The sequence below is a fragment of the Mesoplodon bidens genome, assembly GCF_964165515.1.
Source record: "Mesoplodon bidens genome assembly, chromosome: 4".
In the NCBI taxonomy this organism is placed as follows: Eukaryota; Metazoa; Chordata; class Mammalia; order Artiodactyla; family Ziphiidae; genus Mesoplodon; species Mesoplodon bidens.
In genome coordinates, this window is record NC_138160.1 from 154,229,122 (window position 1) to 154,253,823 (window position 24,702).

Here is a 24,702-nt window from a genome sequence, read left to right on the forward strand (position 1 = left end):
TGGCGTGAAGATAGGAGGGCAGAGCAGAGAGAGGCCAGGTAGGGCCAATCAAAACTCGCTTTTGAACATCTTTCCCTGCTCCGGAGACCACCCCTATCCAACCCCAGGAAGCCCCAGAGGACCCTTGGTTGCAGCCCCTCCCAGCCCACTGGCTTCAGACCCAATGGCCCAGGGCTAATCCACCCTGATGACATTTTCCTTTCTTCTTACCAGTGGGGATCCTTGGCCTAGAAAATTTAGATCAGTACAATTTAACAAGAATCTCTACACATGCCCAGCCGTATGCTAGATTTGGGTGAAGGGAAAAGAACTACCACAGAAATGTAGTCAAAAGTCACAGCTCTGCTATTATGACAACTCACAGTACAGCCCTGGCATAATCATCACCTTATGTGACACTCGGGTAACCTCTGGGGCATGAATTATTGTCCCTGCCTCACAGACAGGTGATACAAACTTGGAAAAAATAAGAAATTAATCCACAATCCCAAATCTAGGTTTAGGGGAGTGAAGCAATTGGCCCATAATCCCCAAACTAGCCAAGACTTGAGTCCTGACAAGAATATACAAAGTATTAACCTTTTCCTAGAGAAAAACAAAACAAAAACAAAAAACAAAAAAACTTCCTAAAAGCAAAACAAAGCAAATCCCAAATGTGTTAACTTGAGTTAAAAATGCATACTACCACTAAAAGGGTTACTTAAGGTTCAAACCTAAAAATGTAATTTTTCTCAATAAAAAACATAGTAAAAATGCAAATACAAACACCTGGAAAATAGCACAACAAACAAACAAAAATGTAATTTTTAAATCACTGTTTTAGAGGAAGTGAGAAGGCACTCCCTGTCTTGAGCCCTTGATCACCAAGCCTGGAATTTTCACATAAGAAGGGGCTGAACAGGGAATTCCCTGGAGATCCAGTGGTTATAACGGACTCCACGCCGAGGGCCTGGGTTCAGTCGCTGGGCAGGGAACTAGGATCCCAGAAGCCGTGCAGCATGGCCATGAATGAGTAAATAAATGAATAAATAAATAAATAAGAAAATAAATAAATAAATAAGAATGGGCTGAACAGCCCAGGACCAGGAGCCTGAAATAAAAAATGTAACCAGGGGAGGCTCTGGCCCCTGCAAAGTACTTCCAAGTTCCACGTCCATTCCAATCTGCCAGCCTTGCCCTCAATTTCCAGATGGGCCACAGAGGCTGATACTGACAAGAGATGGAGTTAAGGCCAAGGATTTAGAGAACTGGAGGATGTACAATTTGGAACCTTGTGGTGGAGGTGTTTGTGAAAGCAGTACCACAACAGAACTTTTCTATACCCCCCATACCTCTTAAACCCCCCAAGGCCTTGGTTTGTCCCAGAAATCAGAACCTGGCTAGGTCTCTTGGCCCTGGAATCTCAGTTCCTGTCCAGACCCACACCTGCCACTCACTCCTGCTTAAGCCTGGGGCAATCTTCCCTAGAACTGCCCACCGGGACCAGAGCCACCCTGCAAGCATTCTGTGCTGGCCCTGTGCCTCCATAGGTACCCCCCGCAGCTGCCACAGGTTCCTACCAGGCGGGTGAGACACAGCAGTAGCAGATACCACCCCCACCCCCACCCAACCCCAGGCCATGTGCACTGGAGTCTGGAGCATCCAAGCCATGCCCATCCTCACTGTACTGGAATGCTGCAGTAGGTGCCTGCAATGCAGGTGTGAGCAGGACCTCGGAACTCACTTTTCCCCCATTATACTGGCAGGTACAATTACAGATTTCAAAATTCACTTGGAAAAAGACTCCAGCCTTCTAATTTCAGCCAGTCAATTTGTATGAGAAGCTCTCAGCTGTTTTTATCATTTCTAGAAACACTGGAAGCTATGCTAATTTCTTTTTTTAAAAAAAGAACAAAAGCATTTAATGCTAAAAAACAATTCGCTTTCAACAACTGCTATCACATCTGGGCGCTCCCCTAAGGGGAAGGGGCTTTATCAATTACTGATAGGAAATACAATGACTTTGAAGCTACCCTTATCTTCAAACAAAAACTAAACTGAAAACTATTCAAGAAACGAAAAAACGTATTGTTCATGCTAGTAGATGGGATCATAAATAACTGATTGAGTTTTTGTTTCGTTATTTATTCTAACTCCTTTTATGCATTTGTTTTTTCTGGATTAGATAGTGAATCTGCAAAGCTTTATCTTAGTCCTCTATCCTCCCCCCCACCCCCCACCCCCACCCCCAACTCTGGAGTTGGAACGCCCCTACTAGGAACACAAAGTGAAATGTCTGTATTAGAAACCCAGTCCTGTGATCTTTATTTCCATGCCTTTATTATTTTTTTTAATTCTAAGAAAATATTCTTTTGTGTCCTGGTTTGTAAAAATGATTCAAAAGCCTCAACTTTATACATTCAATTATCTGGCAGCAACCCTAGCATCTGCAAACAATATGGTCCTGGTTTTACATATGCAAACAAGTCCTGACTCCAAAAGTAAGTAAAGAATGAGTTTCGGAGAAATGACAGGAGACTCTGGGAGTGTTCCCTCCAGAAGTAGTAAGAAGGAGAACTTGGAGTTGGGGGGACAAGAGCTGAGAGAAATCTAATCAGAGAAAATCATGGTTTCCAAAAAAGCATTACATGGTCAGATGATAAATTTATCAATGATCTGTTGAAGCATTAGTCTCCAGCTCTTCACCAGATATTTGATCACATCCCTGAACAGCTGTATTTTGATGAAATATAGATTAATATATAAAAAAGGATGTAACATTTTATTTCTGCAAAGTGCTACAGATAAAGCCACAAGGACATTCCTATCCTTTGACAGAAAATTCCTACTCTAGGGAGTATATCCCAAGGAAATAAATCATCAGGAGCAAAAAAATGATATTCATGAAGTTGTGCCGCAAAACAGTGGGAGTACTTTAGTGAAGGATGGTGAATCCCCTTCATGAAACTGTCATATCTTCATCAAAAATCATTATGAAGACTATGTAGCAACAAGGAAAAATGCTTATGATACAATAAATAATGTTTACATATGTGTAAATGTGCAGGAGTGGGACGGCAGCAATTACCAAAACATCAACCCACTTGGGTGCAGGGATTACAGTGATTTACTTCTTTAAAGTTCTTTCCATGTTGTAATATCATCTCAGTGAAAAAAAAAATCCTGGGGAGGAGAAAAGCCAAAATGAAGCCCTAAAATCTCCCTGCCTAGGGCAATTTTTGAATGACAGGCAGATGATTCTGTCTCCTCAGGAAGCCATAACTAACTCCAGGATCAACCCGGATAATACACACAGGCACCACAAACACCAGAGGAGGACTTGCGGAGGATCCATCCTGCCCTGCTACAGTCACATCCTCTCTGCCTTCTTTCCATCCGCTGTAGGGAAGGGCCCATGTGTACATTCTTATGCCCACCAGCAACACAAGACGGCAGCATTTCCTGGCCTCTTTAATATTCTTTTTTCATATCCCACCATGGTGATGATGAGGATAGCAAATATAAAGTATTATTATCATCAAGTTTATTGATTACTTACTATGTGCCCGGCACTGTGCCAACAACTGTTATCTTCTTGAGTCCTCCATAGAACCCCCATGAGGCTAGGAATATTTTTTTTATACTCATTTACAGATGAGAAAATTGAGACTCAGGGCAATGTAAGTGTCAGGACTGGACTTGAATCCTGGTATCAACTAACTTCAAACACAAAGTAAGAGAATCTCTGCTTACCAGCAATTTTAATGTCTAATAAAAAGAGTTGCTATAAAAAAATTCAGGCCATACAAAACTATAGGGACTGAAATTAGGTCAGTGGTTGCCAAAGGTTGAGGGAGTAGAAGGAATGAAACACAAGGAGACTCATGGAGGAGCTGTGAGGTGATGGAACTCTTCTGCATGATACTGGGGTGATGGATATACTACAAGCATTTGTCAAAAACTATTGGACCATACATCACAATGAGGAAACTTTAATGGATACAAATTTTAAAAAATATCCAGGATGCTGGAAAATCCCAGGGTGGAATGCAGGCTGAAACAAATGAATATAACTATATTAAGATTACACGACATAACCTCACTGAAGGTAGTGGGGAAAAACATGTAACTGACCTAAGTCACTTTGCAAAATACTGTTTCAACTGAGAACTGTAAGGCTGAAGACCAAAGGAACTGTCCATAAATGCTGTACTCTGGTAGGTATAGTTGTTTCACACAGGGGTACAGGGTAGCAATTTTGAAACTACTATACATATATATTGGGGTTGAACAAGTGAGTAAATAAACTATGGGTAATGAGAGCCTGGTTTCTCACTGTCCAAGAAAGAAGTTATAAATAAGCAAAGGGGGAAGCTGGATTAGTCAGAGACATTACTATGAGGTCATGTTTATGTTATGTACACAGACAGATGCATACAGAAATAATTACAGTTATGTGAATATAGAGTGAATAATAACCCTAGCTGCCTGCAGAGAAGACCTACAGCCAGTGACACCCTCGTAGCAACAAGCACATTCAGCACCTAGATCTTGGTTTCTAAATATCATTCTCCAATAAAAAGAACCATGACTCCTTGGAGAAATGACTGATTCTAGAGCCAGGGCAGGAAAAATACAAGATAAGCCTAGAGTATCTTGCAGTGCCAGAAAATAAGGAAGTACTTTAAAAAAGGGGGGCGGTACATCAAAGAAACAAAACCAAAGCAAAAGAATTCAGAATGGTCAAAGCTGGAGCAACTTAGGCAACAAAATAAATGATGTAGTATTGAATTATAATCCAAAGAATAAATTAAATATCCACGAGTACATACTGATATAAATGATTAGATAAATAAATAAATAAATAGAGAAAAGAGACAAATCTTCCTTACATAAGAATTCCAAGTAATATATGTAGATACTTCCCTCTCCAGGAGGTGGAGCTAAATTCCCCTCTCCTTGAGTATGGCCTGGACTTAGTGACCTACTTCCAAAATGTAGAGGAGGGAAAGGAAAACAGTAACTTTATAATGGAGAAATCTAGCAGATACCACTTTAATCAAGTGATCAAGGTTAATGTCACCAGTGATAGGTTATGTTGACATCATAGACCACTGACATGATGTCATGATAGGGTCAATCCACCTGAGTGGTATTCTTCCCAAACACTAGTAACCCAGTCTAATCATGAGAAACATCAGACTAGCCCAAATTCAGCAACAGTCTACACAATACCTGACCAATATGTCTTAAAATTGTCAGTCATAAAACACAAGGAAAGACTGAGGAGGAGACATGACCACTAAATACAATGTGGTCTCCTGGGTGGGATCCTGGAATAGGAAAAGGACATTAGAAGAAAAACTGGTGAGAAGATCTAAATAAAGTCTGTAGTTCACATTAAAAAATGGATAGCAGAATTACAAAGTCATTTACCACTGATTAAGATATAACTTTATTCTTTTGTATAACAGATTATTCTTTTTTAAAAAATTAAGGTCAAACTCACATAGCATAAAATTAACCATTTTAAAGTGAACAATTCAGTGGCCTTTAGGGGATTCATAATGTTGGGCAACCACCCCTTTTATGTAGTTCCCTCTATCTAGTTCCAACACATTACCTTTACTCCAAGAGGAAATCCTGTACCCATCAAGCAATAGCTTCCCTTTCCTCCCTCCGCCCAGCCACCAATCTGTTTTCTGTCCCTATGGATTAACCTATTTTGGATATTTCATATAACTAGAATCACACAGTATGTGACCTTTTGTGTCTGGTTTCTTTCACTTAGCAAAATGTTTTTGAGATTCATTCACTTTGTATCATGTATCAGTATTTCATTCTTTTTTACGGCTTAATAGTACTACATTGTATGTACATACCACAATTTGTTTATCCATATATTCCTTGATGAACATGTGGGCTGTTTCCACCTCTGGCTATTGTGAATAGTGCTGCTATGGACATAAGTGGACGTGCATGCATTGTTTTAATACCTGTTTTCAATTCTTTTGGGTATATACCTAGGAGTGGAATTGTTGGGTCATATGATAATTCCATATTGAACATTTTGAAGACCCACCAAAATTTTCCACAGTGGCTGAACCATTTGACATCCCCACCAGCAGTGGATGAGGGTTCCAATTTCTCTCCATCCTCACCAACAGATCCTAATGGATGTGAAGCTGTATCTCATTATGGGTTTGACTTGCATTTCCCTAATGACGAATGATGCTGAGCACCTTTTCATGTACTTGTTGACCATCTGTATATCTTGTTTGAAGAAATGTCTGTTCAAGCCCCTTGTCTATTTTTAAATTGGATTGTTTGTCTATTTGTTGATGAGCTCTAAGAGTTCTTTACATATCTGGATACTACATCCTCATCAGATATATGATTTGCAAATATTTTCTCATATAATAGATCCATTCTTGACCAGAATTCTAACCACCTCCAACTGACACACAATATGAGAGTGTGAAAATCATCTTGAAAACTGGAGGTGACAGGAGTGTCCATGGCTTCATGCTCGTCTTCACACTAGTCTTCTTTTTTTCACGTTAACCTTTATTGAAATCTTGCTAGATGAATAGTGGGTTATTGTTACTCATGAATTTGACCTGGTTCTTTTTAGTTAATAGTAATTATATTCATTTTCCATTGTTGCATAACAGATTTCCACCAAATCAGCAGTTTAAAACAACACAAATTTACTATCTTACAGTATTTGTGATCAGAAGTCTAGACACAGATGAACTTGGTTCTCTGCTCAGGCTCTCATGAGGCTAAAGTCAATGTGTCATCTGAGGGTTTCTAGAGCTCTGGGTCCTCTTTCAAACCCATGTGGTTCCTGTGGTCTGAGGCTCCCATTCTCTTTCTAACTGCTGGCCAGAGGCCATTCACAGTTTCTTGCCATGTGGTCCCCTCCACACACCCTCTCATGCTTCAAGGAAAGGTCCAGTCTTTTTTAAGGACTCACCTAATTAAGTCAGGCCCACCAAAGATAAGCTTTTTAACGTAACTCAATCATAGGTTGAGTAACTCAATCATATCATCATAATCACAGGTTCTGCCTACACTCATGGGGAGGGAGTTATACAAAGTGTGTACAGCAAGGGGTGGTAATCTTGGGAGCGATCTTAGAATTCCACCTGCCAGAGTATTGTATCACAGTTAATTTTTTACTTTTGACAAACATACTATGGTTATGTACATATGTACATAATATGTTTCTATACAACTAAAATTATTCCAAAAAATTTAAAAGGCTACATCATGGATTTCAACTTTCAGGCAAGATGGAGTAGCAATGACTAGATTTACATAGGTACATAGGTACAATGTGTTTCTATAAATCTAAAATTATTACCCCAAATTTAAAAGGTCACATTATAGTTTTCTACTTCCAGGCAAGAGGGAGTAGTAATGACTAGATTTACTCTCCTGCCCAAACAATATCAAAAACCCAAACAAAAATAGAAAGCCCACAAATAAGATATATGAAGCAATGGTTTTGAAGATACAGGGATCAACAAGGAAAGAGACTGATCCTCAGAGACACAGAAAACGACTACTCTGGCTTCCTGCCTGGGGAGAGTTTCCAGGATGTGGCACAGGGAGAGGAAATACAGGTGGAAACTGGCAACTGTGAGTGCAGGGATGCCAAGGTAGTTAGAGTTTGCAGAGCAGAGGACCTGGTAGGTGAGAGCTGCACACAGACAACCATGGAGACCTTCAAGGGTCCTCGCGGGGTATTCCACAGAGGGTTGATCAGCACGTGTGTGAAGAAAAAACCTGAAGCCAGGGAAAGGATTAGAGGGAACAGTGCCCAGCTCTCACACAGCGATGGGAAGAGCATCTGTTCAGACACTGAGTAGGGTACCAAGAAGGGTCCTGCCTCAGTGGTAGGGAATAAGCAACCCTACATTAAATATAGCTCTGATTCCACCTAATGCATCTAAAAACAAGATCCAAAAGGATCAAACTCTTACAAGTAACATCTACGACATAACAAAGCTCATGAATATTGATAGAAATATAAAAATATCCAGCACCCAAAGAGGTAAAATTCATAAATGTCTGGCATATAATCAGAAATTACCAGCAGGAAAATAGACCCCATAATGAGCAGAAAAATCAATTAACTGAAAATGACCCACAACTGCCATAGGTGTTAGAATTAGCACATGAGGACCATAAAACAAGAAATATAACTGCATAATGTATGCTCAAAAGGTTAAGTAGAGAGATCAAAGATATTAAATGACCTGAACTGAAATTCTAGAGATGAAAGCTATCATGTCTGAGATGGAAAATAGGGTAGAAAGGATTAATGGAAGATTAAACATTGCAGAGGAAAAGATTAGTAAACAGCAATAGAAACTCTCCAAAATGAACACAGAGGGAAATTATTATTTTAAAAAGAAAGGATGTCAGTGAACTTTGGGATTCAAGTGGCCTAATACGTGTGTAATTGCAGTCCCAAAGGAGAGGAGAAAAAGAGCAGAACAGAAAAAAATATTTGAAGAAGAAATGGCCAAGAAGTTTTTCAAATTTTGATGAAAACTATAAACTCACAGATTCAAGACTCTTAATGAAACTTAAGCAAAATAAACATGAAGAATACTACACCAAGCCATATCATAATTGAATTGCTTAAAACCAGGGATAAAGAGAAAATCTTAAAAGCGGCCAAAGAAAAAAGACATTATATGAACAAATGAAACTCGCATACACTGCTGATGGGAATGTAAAATGGTACAATGTTTTTGAACAATGGTTTGGCAGTTTCTTAAAAAGTTAATCACACATCTATCAGATAGTCAACCATTCCATTCCAAAGTATTATACCCAAGAGAAATGAAAGTATATTCCATACAAAAACTTGTACATGAATGTTCATGGATGTTTATTTGTAACAGCCTCAAACTGGAAATAACAAAAATATCCATTAACAGGTGAATGGATAAACAAATTGTGGTATAGACATATAATAATAGTAATGAAAAACAATGAACTAACAATGTATGCAAAAGAATCAAAGAAACTCTCAATAATTATACTGAGTGAAGGAAACCAGGCTCCCCTCCCCCCACAAAGAATACATACTGTGTGATTCCATTCCTTCAAAAATCTTAAAAAGAGGAAAGCTAATTCATTGTGTAGGAATCAGCAATACTTGCATGGCAGGTGGGAAAGAATGGAAGGGAGAGAATTCAAGGAGGGAAGAGGAAAGTTTTGAGGGTCATGGACATGTTCATCAGTGGGGATTTCACAGGTGTACACATATGTCAAAATGTAGCAAATTACACATTTCAAATATGTGGAGTTCGGTGCACTTCAAGTATAACCTAACAAAAGCCAAAGGACAAGGGCACCCAGGTCCTGGCTCCCACAGGCTTGGCCGGCTGGTGGGGCAGGCATCCTGGGCTCAGGAAGCATCAGTTCACCACTCTGAGCCTCAGCTTCCACCTCGGTGTCTGGTAAACGTCACAGCTGAGCCAGGTGAAGACAACCAGTGAGACCAGCTAGCCCAAACCAGGCATTTGGCAGGAGCTCAGAAACTTTTCTCTTAGGAATGTGGGTTCAATCAGTGACTCCCATTGGCATGCTGAGTGACTCTCTTCTAAACCACATCAGCAAACATTTCCTTAAAGGTCCCTGTTCAGTCCCAAAATACAGAAGTGTGTTTTGAAAGGTTTGGTCTGCAAGCAAAATGCAAGTCTTCAGTAATCGTTAATTCATGTTCCCATTCATTATTTTTGAAGGACACACACATGACTTCCCATCAGAACCCGCTTTCTAAGGTTCATCACACTGGCCTGACAGAAAGAAATCCCATCAACAGCCATGGGAGGGGAATGAACAGTTTCCATCATGGCTTCTTCTTTTTTTTTAAGCCATACAGAGCGCCTTGTGGGATCTTAGTTCCCCAACCAGGGATTGAACCTGGGCCCTCAGCAGAGAGAGTGTAGAGGCCTAACCACTGGACTGCCAGGGAATTCCCTCCAGCATGGCTTCTGACATGTTGAGGAGAGCCCTCAGGCTGCTCCCATGTGTGGCCTCCAAGCCTCCTACATGCCACAGCCCAGCTGCCATGTCAGGCCTGCTTGAATCCCCACACTGGGCTCCACCTGTTCCTGCTGACCCCTGCCCTCTTCATCCTGCCCACAGTGAATGTCTGGAGTTTCCCTGATGTGTCAAGTCCGATTAGATGGTGGTATGGGCTGAATCGTGTCCCCCGCCAAAATTCATGTGTTGTAGTCCTAACCCCTGATCCTTCAGAATGTGGCTGTATTTGGGATAGGGTTTTTAAAGAGGTAATTAAGTTAAACTGAGGTCACTAGGGTGGGCCCTAATCCAATATGACTGCTGTCCTCTTTTTTTCTTTTCTTTTTTTTTTGCGGTATGTGGGCCTTTCACTGTTGTGGCTTCTCCCGTTGTGGAGCACAGGCTCCAGACGCACAGGCCCAGTGGCCATGGCTCACGGGCCCAGCCGCTCTGCGGCATGTGGGATCTTCTAGACCGGGCACGAACCCACATCCCCTGCATCGGCAGGCAGACTCTCAACCAGCGCGCCACCAGGGAAGCCCCTGGTGTTCTCTTAAAAAGAGGAGATTCAGATGCAGATACACACAGAAGGAAGACCATGTGAGGACACCGGGAGAAGATGGCCATCTGCAAGCCGAGGAGAGAGGCCTCAGGAGGAACCAACCTGCTGACACCTAGATTTTGGACTTGTAGCCTTTAGAATTACGAGAAAAGAAACATCTGTTGTTCAAGCCACCCTGACTGTGGTACTTTGTTAGGGCAGCACCAGCACACTGACACAGATGGGGTCCCTCAGACACCCCGACCCCAGCCCCATGCCTCCTTCAGATTCCCCACCACCCCCAAGTGAACTGAAGTGAGAGAAGGCTGAATGGACCTGGGGCCTTGATGCCAGGCAGACGGAGAAGTTTTCACCTTACCGGCCCACAGGTGATGAGAGGCTCTGAGGGTTGATGGGGTGAGGAGAGGGAGACACCGCTGAGAATATTTAGGGAGATGAGTGAGAAGAATGCGCAGTGGCCATACCTGCCTACGGCTTGGACTCAGAGAGGCAGCACTAACTGAACAAAAGCCCAGGAAGAGATCATCAGCAGAACCGGGACCAGCTGGGCTGAGTTATCCTATGGTGCTTCTTCCAGCTCAACTCATTCAAGGCCACGCCTAAGGTGTGAGCTTCATCACAGGAGCTGGAAGGAGGAGGAGGAACTGTCCCCAGGAAGGACCTGGCACTGATGTTAGCAGTCCCGGCAGCCCCGAAGCTAGGATTAGCCAAGTGGGGAGTGGTTAAGGAGGGAACTCCCGGCCCCTCACTCTCCGGGGCAGTCCTGGGAAGGGGCCTTACTGTTCCATCCTCACAGAAAAGCAGTGAAGCAGACACCATCACCCTTTTTCCAGAGGAGGAAGTTGAGGCTTGGAAAGCCAACTGATTTGTCCCAGGACATGGTGGCCAGTTTAGAGGCAGCTCCAGGCTCAAACCCAGGTCTCCCAGCTCTGGAGCAACAGCATGAGCTGTGCCAGGCCCAGTCAGGGGGTCTTCAAGGTGGGACAACTTCTGTGGGGAGGAAAGAGGTCAGGCTGGTTTCACCCCTCCCGCTTCCTTCCCAGCTCCTGTGTGCACATAAGTGTGTATATGTGCATGCACACGCTCATACACACCCCCACACACGCACACACTTATATTCATATACACACTTAGACACATATGTGCTCTCACATGTATATACACACTCACATACAGGCAGCATGCTCACATGTGTGGATACTTGCTCTCACACGCATACACACCCACACACATGCACACCCTTGTGCTCTCCCAGCCCTCACACTGGTTCACCCTCACACACACACACTCTAATCCCATTGCCATGTGAACTTGTCCTTTGTTCATCTGAACCACAAGATGGGTCTGAAAACAAGATGCTGTAGGTGATAACAGCCCATACATCACACAAGAAGGCACAGTTAAATAAATGGACAGACCTTGGTTTTTGTGTGATGATCTCCTTGGAGGCCCAAGTTAAGTAGATTTTATTTAAATTGTCTTCTGAAAACACCAGAATTCTTTCTAACTACTTTATGATTTGTTTCACAACATAAAGTTGGAAGGAAATTCTGTTTTAAAAGTTCATATTACCCATTGGAAGGCACTTTCCCCACCCAAGGTTTTGTGGCTACATCAGAAAAATAAAGGTTTTCTCATTTACCAATATGAATCGAAGCAGATGTGTGTGAGGCCTCCGATTCATTAGCTTAATCATGAGCATTTGGGAGTATTTGTGCCATATTGTATAACCACAAAAACAGACTAACATTAATTAAAGCAAATTTACTGGCTGTTTGAAAATCCATATAATAATTTTTGTGAATAATTAGATTTTTATTTTGGTCAAAACTGCAATTTTTATCTAAGTGGAAAATCTCATTCTGCTCAAATGAGAGACTGAAAAAACGTGGCTATGTAGCTAATGCAGTCTTTGGCTTTCTTCAACAACCAAGTCACATTTCTCCATCATTGACTCAGAGACTGGACATATGTTAATACCTTTTTAGCTTCTGTATGGCCTTAACAGGATGGCAGAACCCCAGTGGTAAAAAGATCTTAAGATCATCCTTGTAACCACAGGACCTCCTGTCCAATTAGCAAACAGAGACATTCCTTCTGGATTCAGTCAAAGAAGAATTCCAACAAGAAGAACGATTTTCAGGATGTGTTTGATCCACTGAGCTCTTCGCACATATCAACTTGTTTAATCCCCACAGAACCCTTATAAGGCAAGTACTATAATCCCCATTTAACGGATGAGCAAACTGAGGTTTGGAAAAACAGCCATTTACCTGAAGCTACACAGCTGAGAAATGACAGAGCTGGGATGTGAACCCAGTTCTGCTTAAAGTTAAAGTCTTCCCCATCACCCTCCATATCGGACACCTGTGGAGGATGTCCACACTGGCAGAAAAAGCTGCCACTGCTCCAAGCTAAAGTATTGTTTCTATGGGGGGCTGCTGTGAGGCTGCAGAAAGGGCTCAGAGCTAGGAGTCAGGTCACCCAGGCTCAGGCGCACACTGCCACCTGGGGCTGGTCACTGTCACTTCTGGGAGGGTGAAGCCTATCTCTCAGGGGTTGGGATGGGGCTGTTAAGAAACACCACAAGGAAGAATACGTGACCCTTCTGTCCAGGGTGGGCACTTGGGAGGCCCTCAACTGTTTCCCCTGTAGTCTCCAGGAGTACAGTGACATGCCTTTCTTTAAAACTATATCTGCAGGGAATTCCCTGGTGGTCCGGTGGTTAGGACTCCACACTTTCACTGCCGAGCACCCGGATTCAATTCCTGGTCAGGAAATTAAGATCCCACATGCCATGCAGTGCAAAAAATAATAATAATACATAAAATAAAATCTGGTAGGGGAGACATAATATTTTTTAAAAAACTGTTATCTGCAAACTTATGTTTTCTCCCAGTGGTTGGTGCTTAGTGCTGAAATATGTTTCCAGACATGATGAAGGGATGTCTTCTAAGTGTCTGTGTCAATAATTAAAGATTAATCCTGATCCTACACATGGAGAAAATCCATTGGGGAGGAGCTGGAGGTCGTGTGTAGCCTACAGAGAAGTTTACCGAACAGAGTTACATTTGCTCACAGAATTAGAAGTCGCAGAGCAGACCAAGTGCAGTGCCCGGTACTGCAAAACACTACTCAAGGAGGGTTCTGCACCAAACCAACAAATGAGCCTAATTCTGAGATGAAATTTTCAGAGTTCTTCCAAATCTTATTTTAAGACTTCTTTATCATTTGCTTTTTGCTTTTGCTTTCAAAAACAGCAACAGACCCAACTGAAATGAAAGTTCAACCAAAAGACAGATTGAATCCACTTTTCCCATCATAAAACTTGAAGCATGATTTCACAGTGGTGCAACAGTTTTGGAATTCCACAGGAGGATGAACATGTATGTCATGGACAAACTTGGATGGTCCAAAATCAAGATAAAAAACAAAGCCCTAAAAATGATCCTCTTTAGGCAGGTACTCTACATCATAAAAAATAACAGAAGTAAGAAACTTTCCCCATAAAACCCTCAGCTGTACTGTGCCAACGAAGATGTGGAGAGGCCTAGATGCTGTGTTGATAGAGGGATGCAGATTCCACTGATGGAATCCTATGTGGTCATGAAACATGACCATAAAGTCTGTGCAGCACCTGGAAAAATGTTTTTGATAAAAGGTTGGAATATACAGAAGCAAGGTGTAAATGGTGTGTGCACTTAGGTACACATAAATCTGTCCATCCATATAAGAATTGGAAGGGATCATGCAAAAGGTTAAATGTCCTTGTTTTAGGGTGGTGGGATTATCAGTAATATTAATCATGTTAAATCGACATACATCTTGGTTATTTAAATGTTTAAAAGGGAGGAAGGGGAAGGGTTGCCAAGCAGGTGTGCTATTTCCCAACATTGGGTCTAACATCCAAAAGGAGGTGGCCACAGCCCAGGAGCAGTGGGAGCTGGGCAGCTGGTGAGCAAAGAGAAATGGGTTTGAAAGAACTCTGTCTCCCACCAACACCTAACAATGCCTAGTGGGGGGCAGGGGTCAGAATAATTAAGGGAAAAGGGGGAAATGTGTAGAAATCTGTGGTGAAGGAGAGGGTTCCCTGAAGGTGTAGGATTACACCAAAGGCCTTTGGGACCCTGACACTGAAGAACAGCAGGATCTAGTGCTCAGAGCTCACCCTGGGCTGTACAAGCTACTCTGTCCAGCCCTCTCTTCTCTTCCTGAATCACCATGGCCTCTCCCCACAGGCTGAGCAGTGCTCTCAGCCCTGCCTCATGCATAGAGAACTGAGGCTCTGGACCAGCCTGGGCCACACAGCCAGCAGGTGGTGGTGGCTGCTACAGACTGAATCATTGAGCCCCCCGCCCCCCTGTAATGGGATTAGGTGATGGGGGCTTTGAGAGGTGATTAGGACATGAGAGTAGAGCCCTCATAAATGGGATTAGTGTTCTTATAAAAGAGACCCCAGGGAGCTCCCTCAACCCTTCTGTCTGCCATGAGAGGACACAGGGAGAAGACCGCCTATGAACCAGGAAGCGGGTCTACACCAGACACCAAATCTGCTGGCGCCTTGGTCTTGGACTTCCTACCCTCCACAACTGTGAGAAATAAATATCTGTTGTTTAAGCCACACAGTCTGTGGTATTTTGTAACAGCAGCTTGGACAGACTAAAGACAGTGGCCTTCTGATTCCCTGTCCAGAGCGTTTCCTCTTCAAACTCAGGCCCCTCAAGGCCACCATGACACACAGCACCAGGCAAAGCTGGGCAACCTCCTGGCCTCACTGCTCCTGGTCACTGGGACTCAGGGCACCCCAACAGATTCCTCCACCAGTCTGGAGAGGAGCCTCCTTTCTCATGAGTATACTCCTATGGGGAGAACACTCCCTGGGAAGGAGATGAAAATGGTCTGAAGGGGGACTTCCCTGGTGGTCCAGTGGTTAAGACTTCGCCTTCCAATGCAGGGGGTATGGGTTCTATCCCTGGTGGGGGAGCTAAGATACCACATGCCCCACAGCCAAAAAACCAAAACATAAAGTAGAAGCAATATTGTAACAAATTCAATAAAGATTTAAAAAAGAAAAGAAAAGAAAGTGGGCCGAGGAGGGTGGGCCGCAGGAGCAGGTGGCCCTGACTGCCCTCGGCTGGACATGAAACTCATATAAAGGGTGGAGAGAACACACCCGTCCTTATCACTCCTCCTTCCAAGGCCTCCTGCTGACCTGAGGGAGCTCAGGCCTGGCCTGTGTGCCTGGAACAGGTCATGGCCTCCCTCTGAGTGACATTTCTCCCTTGTAAAACAATGACAATAACCTCTGTCTTCCACAATTCATCATGCTGTTGTGGGAAAGTTTTAAGATTTTAAGTTATCCTATAACTTGTTAAGCTCACATTTTGTGATTGCATTATATTCAGAGAGAAATACAGATTTTGATCCTACAGATAAACCCAAATTTATCAATATACATAAACACCTGCAGAACAAACATCTGCCAACCTACTGCCTAGCCCATTAGATAAAAAATCCTTTAGCTGGATTTCAAGCCATTGAGGAAGAATTTCTCCAGAATGTGGCTCCAGCTTGTTGCCCAAGCCTCTCTCTTGTTATTCCTTGGATGGTCATCTACTTGGTTTTACCAGCCCCCTGTCTTCTTCCCCTTCTAATAACAACACTCCAAATTGTCCTTTGGGGACCATCCTCCACTCCTGGTCCTTTCATCTCCAGTGGGGTACACACAGATGTGTACAGTTGCACACAACCCCCCCCCCACACACACACACAGAGATCAGAGATGCTGCTTGGCTCATCTCAGTGACTGGTGCAGGTAATCCATATTGACCATTGGAGTGAATCAGTGGGACTATTGGGAAAGAGAAACTCTAATGCTGAGGATATGGACCTGGAGCTGCTGACAGTTGCCCTGCCACTTCATGGGAAAGAGTGAGGGCATCCTTGACAAATATGGAGCCAACACAAGGAAACACAAAATCAAGGCACCTCTAGCTGTGCCTGAGCAGACATTTCCCTGGACATTTCAGTTAAATTCCCTTTTTAATTAAGCCAGTCTGAGCTGGGGTCCTGTCACGTTGCTATTTGAAAGTATAAGGATCCAAAGGCAACTAGAAAGGTGGAATCTAATGAGATGATGCTCAATGAAGGTAAAAGAGACACCCTGCTCTGGGGACCATGATTCTTCCATGATCTCTGGAAGGGGATTTGGAGGCCACAGTGAGATATGGCTGTTGAAAAAGCCAAGGGGGCCTATGGCTGGTATTGGGGTGAGGAGGGGGAGAAGAGCTGCCTAGGCACACCTGATGGGTATAGGGCACCGCACACGTTTTCAGGTCCACTGATCTCCTTGGTCCTCGGAGTGGCTGGGCCAGTTCCCTCCAGCCCGAGCAGCCTCTTCCACTTACTGCAGGGTGATGTGCAGGTGTCCTCGTTTTTTGTGTATGCCACGATGTGGAAAGAGCTGGAAAGCAGGACCCTACAGTGCCATCACCAGTGAGGAGGCCACTCCAGTCAGTCACTTTGGGATCAGAACAGCATGCACTTAAGGGTTAAAGACCACAAACTACAAAGCATGGGACTGAGCCAGAGAGAACCCCAAATGCATCAACCTTGCCTTTGACTACTATGGCTAGATGCAGGGCTGGAGAGCAGGACCCTGAGGGAAACAGAAATTTTGCAGCTGGAGGGTGTTCCCAAAGTGTGGAGCAGTGAAGGGGGCATGGTCATGAAAACTGCAGCAGGACAATGGATGACTTCCCCCTCCCTCCACCCCCGCCCTGTCCTCCTCTAGGGTAACATTCTAGGGCACCTATCTGACACTGTTGGTTGCTCCCCAATAGCCATTCCTAAGCTCCCTTCCTCACAAAGCTACAATTTTGTTCCACTGGCAACATGCCCAGACTCAGAGGATTCACCAAGTTTGGCCAAAGTCTCCTGTGGCAACCCCATCACCCTTGACAGGATGATGGTGATCACTGGCCCTGGTTCTGGCTGGTAGCTATAAGGAAAGTTCCCTAACTCAAATAAAAAAGAAAGCCTCTCGAGAAGATAGCTTTTTCCTGCCCTCTTCCCTTCTATTCTTGGCTATTCTTGTGTGAAGACATGTGCTTGGAGCTGCAGCAGCCATCTTGTGACCATGAGGAAAGACCAAGAGAATGGCAGCATTGTGTCTGTGTCGAGGCGTCAGGAGGACCTAGATCCGTGTGCGGCGCCCTTCGGCCGGCCTGAGCCCCAGAGTCAGCTCCCCTTGATCGCCCAGCACCCCCACGCCGCCCCCGGGGCTCACGATACACCAGAAATACATCTACACGTGGAACAACTCCTACAGAACACCTGCTGAACGCTGGCAGAAGACCTCAGTCCTCCCAAAAGGCAAGAAATTCCCCACGTACCTGGGTAGGCAAAAGAAAAAAGAATAAACAGAGACAAAAGAATAGGGATGGGACGTGCACCAGTGGGAGGGAGCTGTGAAGGAGGAAAAGTTTCCACACACTAGGAAGCCCCTTTGCAGGCGGAGACTGCGGGTGGCCGTTGGGGGAAGCTTCGGAGCCGTGGAGGAGAGCACAGCACCAGGGGTGCGGAGGGCAAAGTGGAGAGATTCCCGCACAGAGGACTGGTGACGACTGGCACTCACCAGCCCGAGAGGCTTGTCTGCTCGCCCGCCGAGGTGGGCGGGGCTGGGAGCTGAGGCTCGGGCTTCGGTCTGAGCTCAGGGAGAGGCTTGGAGTTGGCGGCGTGAACACAGCCTGAAGGGGTTAGTGCACCACGGCTAGCCCGGAGGGAGTCCGGAAAAAAGTCTGGACCTGCCGAAGAGGCAAGAGACTTTTTCTTCCCTCTTTGTTTCCTGGTGCGCGAGGAGACGGGATTAAAAGTGCTGCTTAAAGGAGCTCCAGAGACGGGCGCGAGTCATGGCTAACAGCGCGGACCCCAGAGATGGGCATGAGATGCTAAGGCTGCTGCTGCCGCCACCAAGAAGCCTGTGAGTGAGCACAGGGCACTATCCACACCTCCCCTCCCAGGAGCCTAGGCAGCCCGCCACTGCCAGGGTCCCAGGATCCAGGGACAACTTACCCGGGAGAACGCACGGCGGCCTCAGGCTGGTGCAACGTCATGGCGGCCACTGCCACCGCAGGCTCGCTCCGCATCCGCACCCCTCCCTCCCGCGGCCTGAGTGAGCCAGAGCCCCCCAAGCAGCTGCTCCTTTAACCCCATCCTGTCTGAGCGAAGAACAGATGCCCTTTGGCGACCTACACGCAGAGGCGGGGCCAAATCCAAAGCTGAACCCTAGGAGCTGTGCGAACAAAGAAGAGAAAGGGAAATCTCTCCCAGCAGCCTCAGGAGAAGCGGATTAAAGCTCCACAATCAACTTGATGTACCCTGCATCTGTGGAATACCTGAAGAGACAACGAATCATCCCAAATTGAGGAGGTGGACTTTGAGAGCAAGATTTATTATTTTTTCCCCTTTTCCTCTTTTTTTTTTTTTTTTTTTTTTTTGCGTTACGTGGGCCTCTCACTGTTGTGGCCTCTCCCGTTGCAGAGCACAGGCTCCGGACACGCAGGCTCAGTGGCCATGGCTCACAGGCCTACCTGCTCCGCGGCATGTGGGATCTTCCCGGACCGGGGCATGAACCTGTGTCCCCTGCATCGGCAGGCGGACTCTCAACCACTGCGCCACCAGGGAAGCCCTCCCCTTTTCCTCTTTTTGTGAGTGTGTATGTGTATGCTTCTGTGCGAGATTTTGTCTGTATAGCTTTGCTTTCACCATTTGTCCCAGGGTTCTATCCGTCCGTTTTTTTAACTTAAAAATTTTTCTTTTTCTTAATAATTATTTTTATTTTAATAACTATTTTATTTTCTTATTTTGTTTTATTTTATCCCTTTCTTTCTTTCTTTTCTCCCTTCCTCTCTCTCTCTCTCTTTCTTTCTACTTTTTCTCCCTTTTATTCTGAGCCATGTGGATGAAAGGCTCTTGGTGCTGCAGCCAGGAATCAGTGCTGTGCCTCTGAAGTGGGAGAGCCAACTTCAGGACACGGGTCCACAAGAGACCTCCCAGCTCCACATAATATCAAATGGCGAAAATCTCGCAGAGATCTCCATCTCAACACCAGCACCCAGCTTCACTCAACGACAGCAAGCTACAGTGCTGGACACCCTATGCCAAACAACTAGAAAGACAGGAACACAACCCCACCCATTAGCAGACAGGCTGCCTAAAATCATAATAAGTCCACAGACACCCCAAAACACACCACCACACGTGGACCTGCCCAACAGAAAGACAAGATCCAGCTTCATCCACCAGAATACAGGCACTAGTCGCTCCACCAGGAAGCCTACACAACCCACTGAACCAACTTTAGCCACTGGGGACAGACACCAAAAACAACGGGAAGTACGAACCTGCAGCCTAAAAAAAGGAGACCCCAAACACAGTAAGATAAGCAAAATGAGAAGACAGAAAAACACACAGCAGATGAAGGAGCAAGATAAAAACCCACCAGACCTAACAAATGAAGAGGAAATAGGCAGTCTACCTGAAAAATAATTCAGAATAATGATAGTAAAGATGATCCAAAATCTTGGAAATAGAATAGAGAAAATGCAAGAAACATTTAACAAGGACCTAGAAGAACTAATGATGAAACAAGCAATGATGAACAACACAATAAATGAAATTAAAAATACTCTAGATGGGATCAATAGCAGAATAACTGAGGCAGAAGAACGGATAAGTGACCTGGAAGATAAAACAGTGGAAATAACTGCTGCAGAGCAGAATAAAGTAAAAAGAATGAAAAGAACTGAGGACAGTCTCAGAGACCTCTGGGACAACATTAAAGGCACCAACATCCGAATTTTAGGGGTTCCAGAAGAAGAAGAGAAAAAGAAAGGGACTGAGAAAATATTTGAAGAGATTATAGTTGAACAGTTCCCTAATATGGGGAAGGAAATAGTTAATCAAGTCCAGGAAGCACAGAGAGTCCCATACAGGATAAATCCAAGGAGAAACATGCCAAGACATATATTAATCAAACTGTCAAAAATTACATACAAAGAAAACATATTAAAAGCAGCAAGGGAAAAACAACAAATAACACACAAGGGAATCCCCATTAGGTTAACAGCTGATCTTTCAGCAGAAACTCTGCAAGCCAGAAGGGACTGGCAGGACATATTTAAAGTGATGAAGGAGAAACACCTACAACCAAGATTACTCTACCCAGCAAGGATCTCATTCAGATTTGATGGAGAAATTAAAACCTTTACAGACAAGCAAAAGCTGAGAGAGTTCAGCACCACCAAACCAGCTTTACAACAAATGCTAAAGGATCTTCTCTAGGCAAGAAACACAAGAGAAGGAAAAGACCTATAATAACAAACCCAAAACAATTAAGAAAATGGGAATAGGAACATACATATTGATAATTACGTTAAATGTAAATGGATTAAATGCCCCCACCAAAAGACACAGACTGGCTGAATGGATACAAAAACAATACCCATATATATGCTGTCTACAAGAGACCCACTTCAGACCCAGAGACACATACAGACTGAAAGTGAGGGAATGGAAAAAGATATTCCATGCAAATGGAAACCAAAAGAAAGCTGGAGTAGCAATTCTCATATCAGACAAAATAGACTTTAAAATAAAGACTATTAGAAGAGACAAAGAAGGACACTACATAATGATCAAGGGATCGATCCAAGAAGAAGATGTAACAATTGTAAATATTTATGCACCCAACATAGGAGCACCTCAGTACATAAGGCAAATACTAACAGCCATAAAAGGGGAAATCGACAGTAACACATTCATAGTAGGGGACTTTAACACCCCACTTTCACCAATGGACAGATCATCCAAAATGAAAATAAATAAGGAAACACAAGCTTTAAATGATACATTAAACAAGATGGACTTAATTGATATTTATAGGACATTCCATCCAAAAACAACAGAATATACTTTTTTCTCAAGTGCTCATGGAACATGATAGGATAGATCATATCTTGGGTCACAAATCAAGCCTTGGTAAATTGAAGAAAATTGAAATTGTATCAAGTATCTTTTCCGACCACAATGCTATAAGACTAGATATCAATTACAGGGAAAGATCTGTAAAAAATACAAACACATGGAGGCTAAACAATACACTACTTAATAACACAGTGATCACTGAAGAAGTCAAAGAGGAAATCAAAAAATACCTAGAAACAAATGACAATGGAGACACGACGACCCAAAACCTATGGGATGCAGCAAAAGCAGTTCTAAGAGGGAAGTTTATAGCAACACAATCCTACCTTAAGAAACAGGAAACATCTCAAATAAACAACCGAATCTTGCACCTAAAGCAATTAGAGAAAGAAGAACAAAAAACCCCCAAAGTTAGCAGAAGGAAAGAAATCATAAAGATCAGATCAGAAATAAATGAAAAAGAAATGAAGGAAACGATAGCAAAGATCCATAAAACTAAAAGCTGCTTCTTTGAGAAGATAAACAAAATTGATAAAGCATTAGCCAGACTCACCAAGAAAAAAAGGGAGAAGACTCAAATCAATAGAATTAGAAATGAAAAAGGAGAAGTAACAACTGACACTGCAGAAATACAAAAGATCATGAGAGATTACTACAAGCAACTCTATGCCAATAAAATGGACAACCTGGAAGAAATGGACAAATTCTCAGAAATGCACAACCTGCCAAGACTGAATCAGGGAGAAATAGAAAATATGAACAGACCAATCACAAGCATGGAAATTGAAACTGTGATTAAAATCTTCCAACAAACAAAAGCCCAGGACCAGATGGCTTCACAGGGGAATTCTATCACACATTTAGAGAAGAGCTAACAATGATCCTTCTCAAATTCTTTCAGAATATAGCAGAGGGAGGGACACTCCCAAACTCATTCTACAAGGCCACCATCATCCTGATACCAAACCCAGACAAGGATATCACAAAGAAAGAAAAGTACAGGCCAATATCACTGTTGAACATAGATGCAAAAATCCCCAACAAAATACTAGCAAACAGAATCCAACAGCACATTAAAAGGATCATACACCATGATCAAGTGGGGTTTATTCCAGGAATGCAAGGATTCTTCAATATATGCAAATCAATCAACATGATAAACCATATTAACAAACTGAAGGAGAAAAACCATATGATCATCTCAATAGATGCAGAGAAAGCTTTCGACAAAATTCAACACCCATTTATGATAAAAACCCTGCAGAAAGTAGGCATAGAGGGAACTTTCCTCAATATAATAAAGGGCATATATGACAAATCCACATCCAACATCGTCCTCAATGGTGAAAAACTGAAAGCACTTCCACTAAGATCAGGAACAAGACAAGGTTGCCCACTCTCACCACTCTTATTCAACATAGTTTTGGAAGTTTTAGCCACAGCGATCAGAGAAGAAAAGGAAATAAAAGGAATCCAAATCAGAAAAGGAGAAGTAAAGCTGTCACTGTTTGCAGATGACATGATACTATACATAGAGAATCCTAAAGATGCTACCAGAAAACTACTAGAGCTAAACAATGAGTTTGGTAAAGTTGCAGGATACAAAATTAATGCACAGAAATCTCTGGCATTCCTGTACACTAATGATGAAAAATCTGAAAGTGAAATCAAGAAAATACTCCCATTTACCACTGCAACAAAAAGAATAAAATATCTAGGAATAAACCTACCTAAGGAGACAAAAGACCTGTATGCAGAAAATTATAAGACACTGATGAATGAAATTAAAGATGATACAAATAGATGGAGAGATATACCATGTTGTTGGATTGGAAGAATCAACATTGTGAAAATGACTCTTCTACCCAAAGCAATCTACAGATTCAATGCAATCCCTATCAAACTACCACTGGCATTTCTCACAGAACTAGAACAAAAAATTTCACAATTTGTATGGAAACACAAAAGACCCCGAATAGCCAAAGCAATCTTGAGAAAGAAAAACGGAGCTGGAGGAATCAGCCTCCCTAACTTCAGACTATACTACAAAGCTACAGTAATCAAGACAGTATGGTACTGACCCAAAAACAGAAATATAGATCAATGGAACAGGATAGAAAGCCCAGAGATAAACCCACGCACATATGGTCACCTTATCTTTGATAAAGGAGGCAGGAATGTACAGTGGAGAAAGGACAGCCTCTTCAATAATTGGTGCTGGGAAAACTGGACAGGTACATGTCAAGGTATGAGATTAGATCACTCCCTAACACCATACACTAAAATAAGCTCAAAATAGATTAAAGACCTAAATGTAGGGCCAGAAACTCTCAAACTCTTAGAGGAAAACATAGGCAGAACACTCTATGACATAAATCACAGCAAGATCCTTTTTGACCCACCTCCTAGAGAAATGGAAATAAAGACAAAAATAAACACATGGGACCTAATGAAACTTCAAAGCTTTTGCACAGCAAAGGAAACCATAAACAAGACCAAAAGACAACCCTCAGAATGGGAGAAAATATTTGCAAATGAAGCAACTGACAAAGGATTAATCTCCAAAATTTACAAGCAGCTCATGCAGCTCAATAACAAAAAAAGAAACAACCCAATCCAAAAATGGGCAGAAGACCTAAATAGACATTTCTCCAAAGAAGATATACAGACTGCCAACAAACACATGAAAGAATACTCAACATCATTAATCACTAGAGAAATGCAAGTCAAAACTACAATGAGATATCATCTCACACCAGTCAGAATGGCCATCATCAAAACATCTAGAAACAATAAATGCTGGAGAGGGTGTGGAGAAAAGGGAACACTCTTGCACTGCTGGTGGGAATGTAAATTTGTACAGCCACTATGGAGAACAGTATGGAGTTTCCTTAAAAAACTACAAATAGAACTACCATATGACCCAGCAATCCCACTACTGGGCATATACCCTGAGAAAACCATAATTCAAAAAGAGTCATAGGGGCTTCCCTGGTGGCGCAGTGGTTGAGAGTCCACCTGCTGGTGCAGGGGACACAGTTTCGTGCCCCGGTCTGGGAGGATCCCACATGCCACGGAGCGGCTGGGCCCGTGGGCCATGGCCATTGGGCCTGCGCGTTCGGAGC

General features: G+C 43.3%; 1 protein-coding gene across 1 annotated transcript in view; it reads right to left on the reverse strand.

Annotated features, from left to right (window-relative positions):
- Positions 1-24,702, reverse strand: part of COL23A1 (collagen type XXIII alpha 1 chain) — a 362,767-nt gene that overhangs the window by 332,617 nt on the left and 5,448 nt on the right. The gene's annotated exons all lie outside the window — the stretch shown is intronic.